Source organism: Pleurodeles waltl, chromosome 3_2 (genome assembly GCF_031143425.1).
Source record: "Pleurodeles waltl isolate 20211129_DDA chromosome 3_2, aPleWal1.hap1.20221129, whole genome shotgun sequence".
Taxonomy (NCBI): Eukaryota; Metazoa; Chordata; class Amphibia; order Caudata; family Salamandridae; genus Pleurodeles; species Pleurodeles waltl.
The window spans coordinates 187,607,875-187,623,518 of NC_090441.1; positions in this window are offsets into that span (position 1 = coordinate 187,607,875).

The following is a 15,644-nucleotide window of genomic DNA, read 5'->3' on the forward strand; positions in this document are numbered from 1 at the left end:
CTTTACTGATAAACCCCATCTCATGCAGGGAGGTGGGCAGAAAGCCAGCGAGCCTCCCATTGGACCTGTGCAGCTGAATAATAGCATTCTAAGTCCAGAAGACCTAATCCACCCGCAGTCACAGGTAGCTTTAGAGTGGAAAGAGCTCCCGATGGCGCAGCAGTGACCAAATCAGATGTGTTGCATGTCTAAAGAAGGAATGAAGGATGAGCAGGGGAAGGTTTGCCACATAATACTATCATCGGGGTAGCACACCATCTTCACTAGTGCCTCGTGGCTTACTAGAGAAAGCAGAAGAGAAGGCCAAAAAAGCAAACTGGGCTTGGAGGGACCGTGATGCTCTGCCGAGATTTCCATCCTGCAAATCAGTGGGAGAATGGTAAATATTAATCACTAGGTATTGAAAGGTAACTGGTTCCAACTTCAATCTGAGATCTAATTGTATATAAGAAGAAAAACAGTGCCATATGTTAAAGAAACACTGATTACATTTTAAAATGCTTACATTTTGTACGTGCAATTTACATCCCAAATATTTTGAAGATTCTAAGTGTACGTGACATTTAGGGATAACCCAGATCACCAGTTTGTCATTTGCTCAATTTCAAAACCATTTAAAGACACGTACAAAGCGGGCAATTGCCTTGCACAGCCTCACAAGGGGTCTGACCCCTGCTCACCCTTCACAAACACGAACAGCGGACCATTGCACCAGAAGAGTTTGCCAAGATATATGGGTGTTGCTTGTTCAACCACTTGACAGTGCCTCTTCTGTTTCTCTCCTGTGTGCAGGGACAACTTCCCAGGTACCCAATCCCTTCGAATAGTCTTGGTGGACCCATCTTGTCTGATTTTAGGAATTGTCCCATCTTCTTTTTCACTTCCTTATATATCCAGTTCTGAGCAACAACCATTTGAATCACTTGCTGTGGATCTCCCATTTGATCTAAATTTCATCCTCTTCTTTTATTATCTTTGATTGGTAGTCCGGGCTCCCATTTCTGAGATAAATGTAAAGTCCCAGACATACACTCTAGTGCTGTGAGACTACAGACAAGTTGTGGGTACCTCACATCCTGACATTGGGTGTGAGACTGTCACTCTGCCTCTTTAAATTTTGTTTAGGTTGAAAGTCCATGGGCGGTTGGGGTAAGCCAGATTTTTTTGTTCAATTTGTTTTAACTAGTATATGGTTAATTACCTTAATGTTTCCCAAACTGTTGGCCAGGGGTTTTAAAATGTTCAGAAACATAATCAAAATGTTGCTGTTACTTTCTCTTCAATGACGATTGGGTAGATTTGGGTAGGGGTGATGGCCTTGGTGATTGACGCTACTGAACAAGGACGTAATGTGCCACCTGAATGTAGCATACCAGGAGGCAATCACAAAAAGACCACAGTGAACAAATGGTGCTATGTTAAAAAAAGAGTAAATAAATGCACTGACAACATAGTGAGGCATGGACTTTTTTGTGTGTGTCTGTAAAGCTGACGTTTGTTCTTGAATTTTTGTCCTGAATTTTGGCCCTTTGTCCTGAATTTTTGTCCTGAATTTTGACCCTTTGTCCTGAATTTTTTACAGTCCTGTCCAGAATTTGCCTCAATGCCAGGTGGTCACCCTAGCGTCTCCCTCAGTTTTCAGTCGTCCTCTCTGGAAACCGGGACATAAGCCAAATTTGCTGAAAGCTGCCGGGACAGCTGGTGGAAAACATGGACTATCCCGGGAAAACCGGGACACCTGGTCACCCTATACAGAAAGGAGCTGGCTGGGCATCTTGGGCTGGACTTTTCCTATTGGATCAGGAGAAAGGCTGATTTGCATACAGATGGGTGTAACTGGAGGTTGAGCGTGAGATGTGCTTGAGATTAATTCAAGCATTCCATCCAACCATCTTCTGTGTTCATTGCGAGAGCAAGGCGGTGCTCTTACATATGCAGTAAAGGTTAGAACATTGAGTTGGTTTGTAGGCACTTCTCATCTTTGTGTGGGAGAATCATCCATATATTGTGTGGGTCTGTGGTGTGCAGACACCTTCATGGGAGGAGTTTGGTGGCTTGCCTGAGGATCTGTTGCTGCAGGTTGGTAGTGCTGCATTAGAGAAGTCCAGTCGTGAAGTGGCGTGTCCCTAGTGTGCTTTGCAAGGGAGGGTGAGGACAGACAGACACAGCTGACAGTATCAAACTTCTCTAAGGGTAGGGGAGTCTCTGGGAACAGTCAGGTCATCTCCACCTTCCAGAATTCCAGCCAAGTGATCCTCACTGTCCTTTGTCCTTGTCAGCGGAGTGCCAGAGTTGGGCTGTGTGAGTAGAGAAGGAAGTACCTCCAACCTGTTTTTTAAAAGGGTGAGATGGTCATTGCGCCAGTGTTAAACTAAGGGTCCTGTTGTCATTGTAAGGATGGCTTTTGAATGAAGATTGTCTGATATCGTGGACAACCCTGTAGGCAAAGCAGTGTGCCTTAAATGAGGTGCAAGTGGTCATAGGGTACCAGTGGAAAGCAGTGTGCCTTAAAGGAAATGTGACTGGTCATAGGGTACCTGTGAAAAACAGTGTGGTGAAGACACGTAGGATCATAGGGTCCCAGTGGAAAGCAGCATACCTTAAAGGAGGTGTGTACACACATAGGAGTAGGGCTGGAACCCTGGCTGGAGAATGGCTGCATATTTATCAGTACTGCTGATGTCTGGCAGACACATTCTGGTTTCTATCTATACTTTGTAATAGGTTGAGAGGAGCTCAAGGGTCTGCCTGGCTGGTATAATCCAGACAAGTCAGCACCAAGGAGATGGTGTTCTAGTCCCCCTGAGAGAACTATAGATGAGGGAAATGCAGAGCAGGGTACTCATGTTGAAGAAGGCACTTCTGATGACTTCATGCTGTAGAGAAGGTATTGACAGGTCTGAGTCATGATCACACAGATTTTTTTTTTCATTGAGATTGGAGGTGCTCCAGGATCCTAGGCCAGATGGCAATAGAATGATACTTCATGCAGTTTGATGGCGATGGAGTGATACTTCACACAGTTTGATGGCGTTAGGATAATACTTCACATGGTTGGATTGCAGTAGGACAATACTTCACAATCAATCAATCAATCAATCAATTTTTAAAGCGCGCTACATACCCGTGAGGGTTTCAAGGCGCTGGGGGGGGGGCAGGGGAGGGAGGGTGCTGCTACTGCTCGAAGAGCCATGTCTTGAGGAGTTTTCTGAAGGAAAGAAGGTCCTGGGTCTGTCGTAGATCCGACGGGAGGGTGTTCCAGGTCTTGGCGGCGAGGTACGAGAATGATCTGCCGCCGGAAGATTTGCGCCGGATGTGGGGGATGGAGGTGAGGGCGAGGTTTGCGGAGCGGAGATGCCGGGTGGGGTGTAGAAGCTGAGTCTGTTGTTCAGCTATGTTGGTCCGGTGTTGTGGAGTGCCTTGTGTGCATGGGTGAGGAGCTTGAAGGTCATTCTCTTGTTGACGGGGAGCCAGTGAAGGTCTCTTAGGTGGGGGGGGGTGATGTGGCAGTGGCAAGGGATGTTGAGGATGAGTCGGGCGGAGGCGTTTTAGCTGCGTTGGAGGCGTTGTAGGAGTTTGGATGGGATACCAGTGTAGAGGGCGTTACTGTAGTTGAGTCTGCTGCTGACGAGGGCCTGGGTTACTGTTTTTCTTGTTTCTGTAGGGATCCATTTGTAAACTCTGCGAAGCATGCGGAGGGTGTTGTAGCAGGAGAAGGAGATGGCGCTGACCTGCTTTGACATGGAGAGTGAGGAGTCAAGGGTGAAGCCGAGGTTTCGTGTACTGTCGGTGGGTGTCGGTGGGGGACCCAGCGTGGTCGACCACCAAGAGTTGTCCCAGGCGGAGGGGGTTCGCCCAAGGATGAGGACCTCTGTTTTGTCCGAGTTTAGTTTTAGCCGGCTGTCTCTCATCCAGTCGGCGATGGCTTTTAGTCCCTCGTGGAGGTTGGTTTTGGCGGTGAGCGGGTCCTTGGTGAGGGAGAGAATGAGTTGGGTGTCGTCGCGTAGGAGATGATGTTGAGGTTGTGCTGACGGGCCACTTGTGCGAGGGGGGCCATGTAGATGTTGAACAGCGTCGGGCTGAGGGATGAGCCCTGGGGTACGCCGCAGATGATGTTGAAGGCTTTGGATTGGTATGGGTGGAGGGGGACTCTTTGGGTTCTGCCGGCGAGGAAGGATGTGGTCCATTCGAGGGCCTGGTCCTGGATTCCTGATGCGTGGAGGTGGGATTTTAGGGTGTGGTGACATAGTTTGATAGTGGCAGGGCGATACTTGACACAGTTTGATGGTGGTAGGGTGATACTTCACATGGTTTGATGGGAGTAGGACAATACTTCTCAGAGTTTGATGGGAGTAGGATGATAATTCTCACAGTTTGATGGCAGTAGGGTGATACATCACACAGTTTATTGAGGCAGGGTGACACTTTACACAGTTTGGTGGTGATAGGGTGACATGTTACACAGTTTGATGGTGGATGGTGATGCGTCACACAGTTTGATGGTGATAGGATGATACTTCACACAGTTGATGGTGGTAGGGTGGTACTTCACAGAGTTTGATGGTGGTAGGGTGATACTTCACACAGTTTGATGGCGATTAAGTGATACTTCACACAGTTTGAAGGTCGTCGGATAATACTTCACATGGTTTGATAGCAGTAGGACAATACTTCTCAGAGCTTCACGGGAGTAGGATGATAATTCTCACAGTTTGATGGTGGTAGGGTGATACTTCACACAGATTGATGGTGGTAGGGTGATAAGTCACACAGTTTGATGGCTGTAGGGTGGTACTACTTACATGTTGATGGCAGTAGGATGATACTTTAAATAGTTTGATAGAGGTAGGGTGATACTCCACACAATTGGATGGTGGTACGGTGATACTTCACAGCGTTTGATAGTGATAGGTTGATACTTCACACAGCTTCATAGTAGTAGGGTGATACTTCACTGTAGGAAAGTGCCTCCTTTGACATGGTCACCCCTCCCCCCCACTTTTTGCGGGGTTTCTGGTGCAATTTCTACTGAAAGTGCACTGGGTCCTTGCACATCAGATCCCCAGTGCCAGACCTCTTTCCCTAAAACTGCACAGTTGTTTTTCCCAACTGGCAGACCTTTAGCGACCACTGTCAGGGCCATATGTACGAACACATTTTCCCATAGACACAGAATGGGCAAAACTGCTTGCTACATCTGGCCCTAAGTCCCTAGTAAATGGTACCCTGGTACCTGAGGCATGGGGTACTAAAGGAAGGACCCTGAGGGCTGTAGCACAAATTGTGCCACCCTCAGGGACCCTCTCACTAAGTGCATACAGTGCTGCTGTCGCAGACTGTGTGTCTTGGTGCAAAACTAAAATGAAAAAACAACATGGCGCACAGCCTGTGTGCCTTGTCCCCTTTTACACTGCATGCAATATATGTAAGTCGCCCCTCTAGCAGCCCTCCCAACCCTAAAGGCAGGGTGCATTATATCACTTGAGGGCATACCTGCCTGAGCAGATAAGCCCCTGCTATGTCTTTGTCGATTCTCAGACATAGGAAGTGAACAGTGAAGCCATTTTAAGTACATGTGCTGGACACTGGTCATTAAAAGTTCCTCAGCTACATGATGGCTTCACTGACAATAGGGATGTTTGGTATTAAACACCTCGTATCAATAATCCCTCACTGAATCCAGTGATGGATGTATTAATACATGCACTCACAGGGCACCTTAGAGGTGCCCCTGAAAACCTACCAACTTTTTGCGTGGGCACAGACTGGTCAAAACCAGTACAGCCACCTTAGACAGAGTTCTGGCCCCTTGAAATGAAAGCCAATGCTCTCGAGGGCTCAGAACAAAGGCCTGCTCTGGGAAGAGGTGCGACCTCCTCTCCCAGGTAGGATGGACATTCCAGAGTGGGGAGCTCCAAAGGCCCTGCCGCCTTTCAAATGCGACCTAGGCCTCTCCAAATGGTGGAGGAGGCCGACCCCCAGTTTCTGACCCCACCTTTGGTGGCAGGGCTGGTAGGAAAATTAGGTAAATTAGGAGGAGTGCCCACTTCATGCCAGCCCACCCCCAGGGGAGACGAATTGAAGTGGACACTACTTTTTAAATTCCTTCATTTTGCATGGAAGGAATTAAGTCACTAGAGTTAGGGTTATTCCACTTTCCAAAGATCATGGCAAGGGTGTAATCACCCTGAAGATGAGTAGCCGGTTGGCTACCACCTGGCACTCGCTGAAACACCCCTAAATTCGGTATTTAGGTAACACCCCTGAATCCTAGAATCCTAGATTCCTGTCGACCTAGGAAGAGCTGGACAAAACAGAAGTTGTCCAGCAGAGAAGACTGAGGACACCAACTGACTTGGCCCCAGCTCTACCAGCCTGTCTGCAGCCTTCAAAGAAACCTGCACCCAGAAGATGACTGTCCTGCAGCCCAGTGACCTCAAAAGCCTTGGGAGGACTGGTTAAAAGTTAAAATATTTATTTCCCTATATTAACAATGCTAGAGTCACGTAAGTTAATCCTAAAATCAAATGATAAACATACAAAAACAATACTGGCGGTCCAAATCTGCGGAAGAATCACAATCTAATCAAAGCGTGGGCTACAACACATTCCAATATTATGGTGCAAATTAATAGCAAGAATATCTGTGCAAATGTGATCACGTACATTTAGTTTCAAGCAAAGAAAATACTTCAATCGTTATTTCATATAGCAGGTTTCATTAGTGAACTTCTCAACTAACATCAAATTAGCATTAGCATGTTAGTCTTTGTGGAAACAATTTAGTCAACACAAATTTGGAAAACATCTAGCTATGGCTCTATCAAAATATTGCAGTTGGTGCCTAGAAAGAAAAGCAAATAGACATGGCAATAATTATTACGGTCTTATACCTAATCCTCAGATGGATCACAAGCAGAGTCAGTCTTCTTCCTCAGGACATCAGTTCGGTCAGCAAGCCATCAGGTAAAGTTCAGAAAAGACAAAGGCCCTCATTACAACATTGACGGTAAATGCCGCCTACCGCCGTGCTGGCGCCGCTAAGATACCGTGACGCAGCGGTATACCGCTACGGGTATTATGACCCACACAGAGAAATCCGCCACTATACAGACACCCACACAAGTCCCCCAGACCAAAGGTCAGTGATAAACTGGCGGTACCAAAACCCACACCGTTACGCCAACAGAAATACGCCCACAGTATCAGGACCCACGAATCACTGTGGAAGTCTTTCAACCACGTAAACCATTGGCAGTACAGACCGCCACGCTCAAAATACACACACACTTACAAAACTACACCACATTGGACAATTAAAACTACACACACCTGACACACATACACACACCCCACCCACAACACTATAAAACACCCACCCACATTACCCACAACCCTTTCAATGAAAAAAAAGATTGCTAACAGAGAGAGACAAGCCAGGAGCACCCACTCAATCTGAGCTACAGAACACCATCACCCATACACCATCCATGCACCTCACAGCACACATCACAACACATCAACCCACACGTACTCACACATACCACTCACACCATATCCATGGCACCCCAAAGACACCCCAGGTTTTCAGAGGAGGAGCTAAGGGTCATAGTGAAGGAAATCATCTGGGTAGAGCCACAGCTATTCGGATCACTGGTGCAGCAGACGTCCATTGCTAGGAAGATGGAGCTATGGCGGAGAGTCATGGACAGGGTCAACGCCGTGGGACAGCACCCCAGAACAAGGAATTACATCAGGAAGAGGTGGAACAACCTACAGGGGAAGGTGCATTCCGTGGTTACAAGACACCAGGTAACTGTACAGAGGACTGGCGGTGGACCCCCACCTCCTCTCCCACAACTAGCAACATGGGAGGAGCAAGTCTTGGCGATCATGCATCCTGAGGGCCTCGCAGGAGTAGCAGGAGGACTGGACTCTGGTAAGTCAAATCTTTACTACTATGTCCCTCACCCTACCTGCATGCCATCACAACCTCCTACCCCTACCCTCACCCCCATCACTCCACCACCTCACACATACCCCACTATCACAACCCACCCAGCCCAATACCAAGCCCTGCATGCAACACCAGTGCATGGACACCCATCACAGACCTGCATGGACAACCATCACTAAAGCATGCCCATTAGAGAGAATCACCTAGCCCACAAAATAACCACGCACACAAGGCAAAGCTGACAGGGCTATCACAACCATACAGGGAAACACACCCATGCACAAGATGGCATACGCAGATACAATAACACTACATTTACATCCCCACAGGACCCCCACTCAACGTCACCGGAGAGGAGTTGCCACCAACATCCAGTCCCCCCACAGAAGAGGCCCACAGTGATGACAGCAGCTCTGTACACCTGGATCACGATGACCAACCTGGCCCATCAGGGACCTCTGGACAGTCGGTTACCCTGCCACAGTCCCATACCACCACAGACCCTCCCTCCTCAGGAAACACCAGCACAGCACCCACCCAGCGGGCCCATACCACTGTCCCAGGACACGTCAATCAGCAGTGTGTCCACCACTACAGGGACCCCAGGACACCCCACAAACCCAAGACAATCAGGGACCTGGGGTCAGTGGCAGTGGGCACACGATTCAAGGGACAGAGGCACAGGACAACAGGGAAGCTGGGAGGACTGCTGTGCAACAGGGGGAGGACAGGCCCAGGGATCCCACTCTCCACGAGGCACTTGCAGGGATCCTTGGAGCATACCACCATTACCAGGAGATCTTGGGCCAGATACTGGCCAAGTTGCAGGGGACCCAGCAGCTGCAGGAGGGACAGTACCTGGGGATCAGGGAGGACCTCAAACACATCCACACCATCCCGGTCACCATTGCAGGGGTGCTGGCTGACATGGCCAACACCATGAGGGAGGCAGTGGCACACCAACGGGCCCCTGACACTAGCCACACCGAAGAACAGCCCTCCACCTCTGCCGGCGCTAGTGGACAGGAGGCCTCGCCACTGGAACAACAGGCCACCAGCACCCCACCCCATGCAGAAGGAGAACCACTCCGCAAACAGTCCCTGCGATCCAGGCAGAAGCCAGAGAACATTGCCAAGACCCCGCTAGGAAATAGGACTCTCCTGAATGTCACCCTTCTGTCCCACTATGTCACTCTGACCACCTTGAACTGCCATTACTCCCCTTCCTATGCCCCCTTGGACAATGCACCTGTGATACAAAGAGACTGGACTCTAACTGGACATTCCTCCACCATCGCCCCAGCTCATTGCACATCCCCCTCCACCTCGTAGCACTTAAATAAACACCCTTGGAACAAATACAAGCCTGGAGTGTGTCAATTGATTGAAATATGTATTAGTTCAACAATCTGTCAACATTGCAATTCATATGTACAGTTATATATACATTTGTATGACCTCTAGTGGGCAGCAGTAAACACACCAGGAGCCAGAGTGGGGAACAGAGATCTGAAAATAGAGATGCCAAGGGGTACAGTAAGTGGCCACAGACATAGGTAAATCATGCTGCCATGTCCAATGTCCAACACAAAACTGCAATGTAAAGTGAAGTTACAGTGTCTTACCTGTGTGTCACTGGAAGCACTGCTGAATGAGAGAACTTCTGTTGTCCACATCTTCATCCTCGGCCTCCTCTTCCTCACTGTCCACAGGCTCCACTGCTGCCACAAGACCATCTCCAGGCTCATCGTCCTGCAGAAAAGGCACCTGGCGTCTCAAGGCCAGGTTGTGCAACATGCAACGATGATCTGGCACCCCTTCTTGGGTGAGTAGTACAGGGATCCACCAGTCAGATGGAGGCACCTGAACCTGGCATTCAGGAGGCCGAAGGTTCTCTCAATTATCCTCCTTGTTCGCCCATGTGCCTCATTGTAACGTTCCTCTGCCCTTGTCCTGGCATTTCTCACTGGGGTCAGTAGCCATGAGAGGTTGGGGTAACCAGAGTCTCATGCAAATATCGGGGGATACCTGTTAGCCACACACTCACCCTTAGGGACAACCTCATAAACATACACCAACATATACTGGGTGGGGACCGTGGGCTTACCTATTAGCCACACCCAGTGCCTCTGGAGTTGAGCCATCACATATGGGATGCTGCTATTCCTCAAGATAAAGGTATCATGCACAGAGCCAGGATACTTGGCATTCACATGAGAGATGTACTGGTCCGCCAAACACACCATCTGCATATTCAGACAGTGATAGCTTTTTCTATTCCGGGGGGGGGGGGGGGGGAGTCAAATGCTACATGGGCACCATCAATGGCACCAATGATGTTGGGGATATGTCCCAGGGCATAAAATTCAGCCTTCACTTTGGCCAAATCCTCCACCTAGGGAATACGATGTAGCTGCGCATGTGTTTCAGCAGGGCAGACAACATTCTGGTCAGCACGTTGGAGAACATTGGCTGAGACATCCCTGATGCCATGGCCACTGTTGTTTGGAAGGAACCACTTGCCAGGAAATGGAGCACTGACAGGATCTGCACTAGAGGGGAGATACCTGTGGGGCGGCGGATAGCTGAAATCAGGTCGGGCTCCAATTGGGCACACAGTTCTTGGATTGTGGCCCGATCAAGTCTGTAGGTAAGGATTATGTGCCTGTCCTCCATAGTCGCCAGGTCCACAAGGGGTCTGTACACGGGTGGATGTCTCCATCTCCTATTCATCCTCAGCAGTTGAACTCTAGGGTGGAAAACGGTGAGCAGAGGGTCATATTCACACATATGTTGCAATAAAAATGCATTTCTTCCTTTACAGAAACAGTATGTGAATTCAAAAGTCAGTTGATGTGCCAATGTCTGCTGTGATGCAGTTAGGTGCCATGGCCTCTGCCCCCCTGGAATGGCGGCTGCCTGACCTCTAAGGAGAGACAAGTGGAAATGATGTAATTCCGTTGGCGCTGTGCGCTGTTGCGGTCGGCGGTCAATGACCGCCTCGCAAACTTCGCATTGGTTATCATTGGGCCCTATGGGTTCCAGGAGCCAATGGCGATGTACGCCGGCGGTGACAGTACGCACTGCCGCGGACGTGACCGCCATTTTCTATCTGTTCAATCACTTGCTACCTGACCTTCAACAGGAGAGGACCTATACTGCAAGTGCTGCTGTGATCTGTGTCTGGAAGCGACAATGGCTCAAGTGTCTGGAGAAAGGGCCCCCGCCTTCACTTCGGAGGAGTTGGAGAGACTGGAGGATGGGGTCCTACCCCAGTATACTTCACTCTATGGTCCTCCAGACAAACAGGTGAGTACACTGTGAGCATGATGCGTGGACCATGAATTTATGGAGTGCTGTGTGTGTAAGCCTCGTGTAGGGGGGGCTGAGGGGTCCTGGGTAGAGTGCTGCATGTCTGGTGGTCAATGTCTGTGCATAAGGGGATGGGAGGGATATTGTGGGACTTGAGTGTAACAGTCCGGACGGTATTACTAATCCCTTTTTTCTATGCATAGTTCCCTGCAGGTCAGCGCCCATCAGAAAAAGGGTATTTGGCATGCCATCGCCAAGCAGGTGAGGATCCTGGGGGTCTTTGACAGGTGGAGCACCCACTGCCGCAAATGGTGGGAAGACCTGCGCCGCTGGGCAAGGAAGATTGGGGAGGCCCATCTAGGGCTGGCCTCCCAACGAGGAAGGGGTGCCCGTCGTACCCTGACCCCCCTGATGTTCCGCATGCTGGCGGTGGCCTATTCGGAGTTGGATGGGTGCTTGAAGGCATCACAGCAGCCACAAGGGGGTGAGTACAGAATCAGATTCATTACTTTGCATGCATTAAGGTTGTACCTGGGTGGGGGATGTGAGTTGTGGGTGCCCCTTGGCCAGGGCGAACTGGCAGGGTTAGTTCCCTTGTTGGTCAGGCTCTGAAGCACTCCAACCCCAACAGTGTTAGTGGGCATCTACTACTGGGAAGGGTCCTGTTGGTTTCAGGTGTGCAGCTGATGGCGTTAGGCAATGTACCCCATGGGCTGGTGACTAGCTTTGTAACTGGTAGTGCATGGCCTAATGCATAGGGCTGATCCTTGTGTGTTGTGTACACCAGCAGTAGTGTTGTTGCTGGCATTGACCAAGTGTATCCTCTGTCTCTCCCCCCCCTTTTTTGTTTTGTCACCCTGTCCTTGCGTGCATCAGCATCATCTGGCGGAGGAGCAGAGGCACCGGAGACGGAGGGAGCTGCATCCCACATGGTCCTGGAGGCCGAATCCACCAACTATGAGGGCACCAATGGGATGGAGGGCGAGGGGAGCACCACAACGGAGACAGGAGGGGACACTACAGACAGCGACTCCTCCTCCAATGGAAGCTCCCTGGTGATGGTGGACACCTCTGTGCCCACCCCAACAACAGGTACAGCCGCCACCCCCAGTACCAACACTGCCCTCCCAGCAGCCCCACAGCGTGTTTCCTGTGCCCACTCACCCAGGAGGGTGGGCATCTCCTTCGCCCCAGGCACCTCAGGCCCTGCCCCAGTCAGCCCTGCTGCCCTCAGTGAGGAGGCTATTGACCTCCTGAGATCCATCACTTTTGGGCAGTCAACCATTCTGAATACCATCCAGGATGTCGAGAGGCATTTGCAACAAACAAATGCATACCTGGAGGACATTCACTCTGGCGTGGCGGCCCAAAAGAGAGCATTTCAGGCTCTGGCCTCAGCACTGATGGCAGCCATTGTCCCTGTCTCCAGCCTCCCCCCTCCAACTTCCTCTACCCAGTCCCATTCCCCTCAACCCCAACCTATCCCAAGAACACCTTCAGACCAGCATTCACCCAAATCAACACACAGAAGTGGCTCAGCAAACACAAGCACCACACATCATCCCACAGGCACTTGCACAAGCACCATCCAGAAGCAGACACACCAACATCCACTGCCTACACTGTGTCCCCCTCCTCCTCGTCATCCACCTCCCTCCCAGTAGCGTCTCCACTCACACCTGCATGCACTACATCCTCATCCACTACCTCCATCACCAGTACGCCTATCACTACACGCCCCTCACTGGCAGTCACCACCCCCACATCCATGCACACATCCCCTGTGTCCTCTCCCACTGTGTCTATGACCCCTCATCCCAAAGTACACAATCACAAGCACACACCCACCCAAGAGCCATCCACCTCACAACATCATCCAGCTCATGTACCTGCACCCAAACACAGCAGACTGACACCTCCTACAACCACTCCCTCTTCCTCCACTCTCAAACCTTCACCGTCTCCCCCCCCAGTGTCCCTAAGAAGCTTTTCCTCGCCAACATTGACCTCTTCCCTACCCTTCCCCCCGTCCTTCACCTCGGGCTAGGGTGGCCTGAACCCAGCCCAGCACCTCAGCCACCAAGTCCACGTCCACTGTGGTTTCTGCAGCTCTGAGAGGCTGTAAGGAGGTACCCGTCAGCCCAGCCAGTGTGCCACCAACACCTGCCAAGGACAAGAGAATTCCACCACCAGGAAAGGGCAAAAAGGGGAGAGCATCCAGCAAGGAGAAGGAGGCACAACCAGCCAGCAAGGCCAAGGCAAAGACTCCAGCTGGCAGAAGCAAGGAGGCACCACCATCTGCCAAGGGCAGGAAGGGGCACAGAACACCAGCCAGGGCACTTCAGCCATCCGAGGCTGCAGGGGAAGGGCTGGAGCCTCCCCCCTCCATTGGCAGCACCGCCGTCTGCACCGCGGCCAGCACCGCCACCTGCCCTGCGGCCAGCACCGTCGCAAGCACCGCCGCAAGCAGCACCGCCACCAGCAGCAGCAGCCCCAGTGGGCAGCTGTCCGAGGCTGCAGAGGGAAGGGCTCGAGCCTCCCCCCCCACCACTGGCAGCCCTGCCTCCTGCACCGGCACTGCAACCACTGTACAGCCGTCCCCATCGGTGGATGGACTGTAGTCATGCATCCATGGTGTGTCATGAATCCTGCCCACAGAAAATCGTGTGGATCTGACACCCAGGCGAGTGACTGTGACCTTGCCCACCCCATGTGCTGCATCACTGGGCACCAAGCCCCCCACCAGAACCAGTCGAAGAAGGCCTCCACTCACCCTATCCTTGGCAGGATGAAGCACACTGGGCACCAAGCCCCCTCCAGAACCAGTAGAAGAAGGCATCCACTCACCCTATCCTTGGCAGGATGAAGCACGCTGGGCACCAAGCCCCTTCTAGAAGCAGTGGAAGAAGGCATCCACTCACCCTATCCTTGGCAGGAGGAAGCACACTGGGAACGAAGCCCCCTCCAGAACCAGTGGAAGAAGGCATCAACTCACCTTATACTTGGCAGGATGAAGCACACTGGGCACCAATCCCCCTCCAGAAGCAGTGGAAGAAGGCATCCACTCACCCTATCCTTGGCAGGATGAAGCACACTGGGCACATAGCCCCCCCAGAGCCAGTGGAAAACTGGCACCCACTTGAGAGACTGTGGATTTCCACTCCCCAGGACCAAGCAGTGGGCAAACACCCACTTAAGAGACTGTGGCCTTGCACTCCCCAGGACCAAGCAGTGGGCAAACCACCCACTTGAGAGACTGTGGCTTTGCACTCCCCAGGACCAAGCAGTGGGCAAACCACCCACTTGAGAGACTTGAGAGACTGTGACTTGGCACTCCCCAGGACCAAGCAGTGGGCATGGAGCCCCCTCCAGGAGCAGTGGCGTTGTACCATCTTCCGGCTGAGATGCCCCCCCTTACCCGTCCCCCTGAGGTGCCTGTGTGTTTTCGACCTGGTGCCCCTGCAGAGCTCTCTCCGTATTGAGGCAGGAGTCAAGTGTGGGCTTGGCCTATGTGTTTTGGCCCAGTGGGCCACGGACATTTTGAGTGGACATTGTCCCGCCTTTTGTAAATATTGTATATTTTGTAAATACTGTTTTTGAATTATTAACGTATTTCTAACTATTTCTGATACAACACTCATTTGACTCAATTACTTTTGTCCTTGTGTTATTCCTGAGGGTTATGGGGTGTTTATGTAATGTTGTTGCATGTGTTTGTGTGTATGGTGTTGGGGGTGGGGGTGGAGGTGTTGCGTGTTGCGTGTGTGTGCCACTCTCTTTTTCCTCCACCCCTCCCCTATGTGCTAGGTGCAGTACTCATTGTGCTCGTCGTCGCCGTCGTTGGTACTCCTGGTATATGAACAGATACACCAGCATGGGGAGGACCTGCAGCTCGGGCTCCATGGCATCCTGGTTCTTCCTTGAATGTTGAGAGGTGAGTGGTTTACCTTCAAAGTACTGTTTCTGCCGTGCTTTTGATGGCATTGGTACCGCCCCGGAAAAGCTGGTGGATGGGCGGGTTGTAATGGGGTGGGCGGTACATTGTCTTCCGCCTGGCTGTTGGCAGTTACCGCCGCGGTGTTTGTTGCTATCGCCGTGGTGGTCGGAGTGTTAAAGTGGCTGTATCTGTTGGCGGTTTCCGCCATGGTCATGATTCCATTTTTGTCACCGCCGGCCTGTTGGCGGTATTACCGCCGCTTTAACACCGACCGCCAGGGTTGTAATGAGGGCCAAAGTCTTCAAGCATTAAAGTTAATCATAGTCTTTTGTCAAGATGCAAATAGTTAAACACTCAAGCCATAATGGCTCGTGGGGCAGTTTGTAAAGAATGGCGGTGACAAATGGCAATATGCGAAATGCCGAGAAAAGTAAAGAA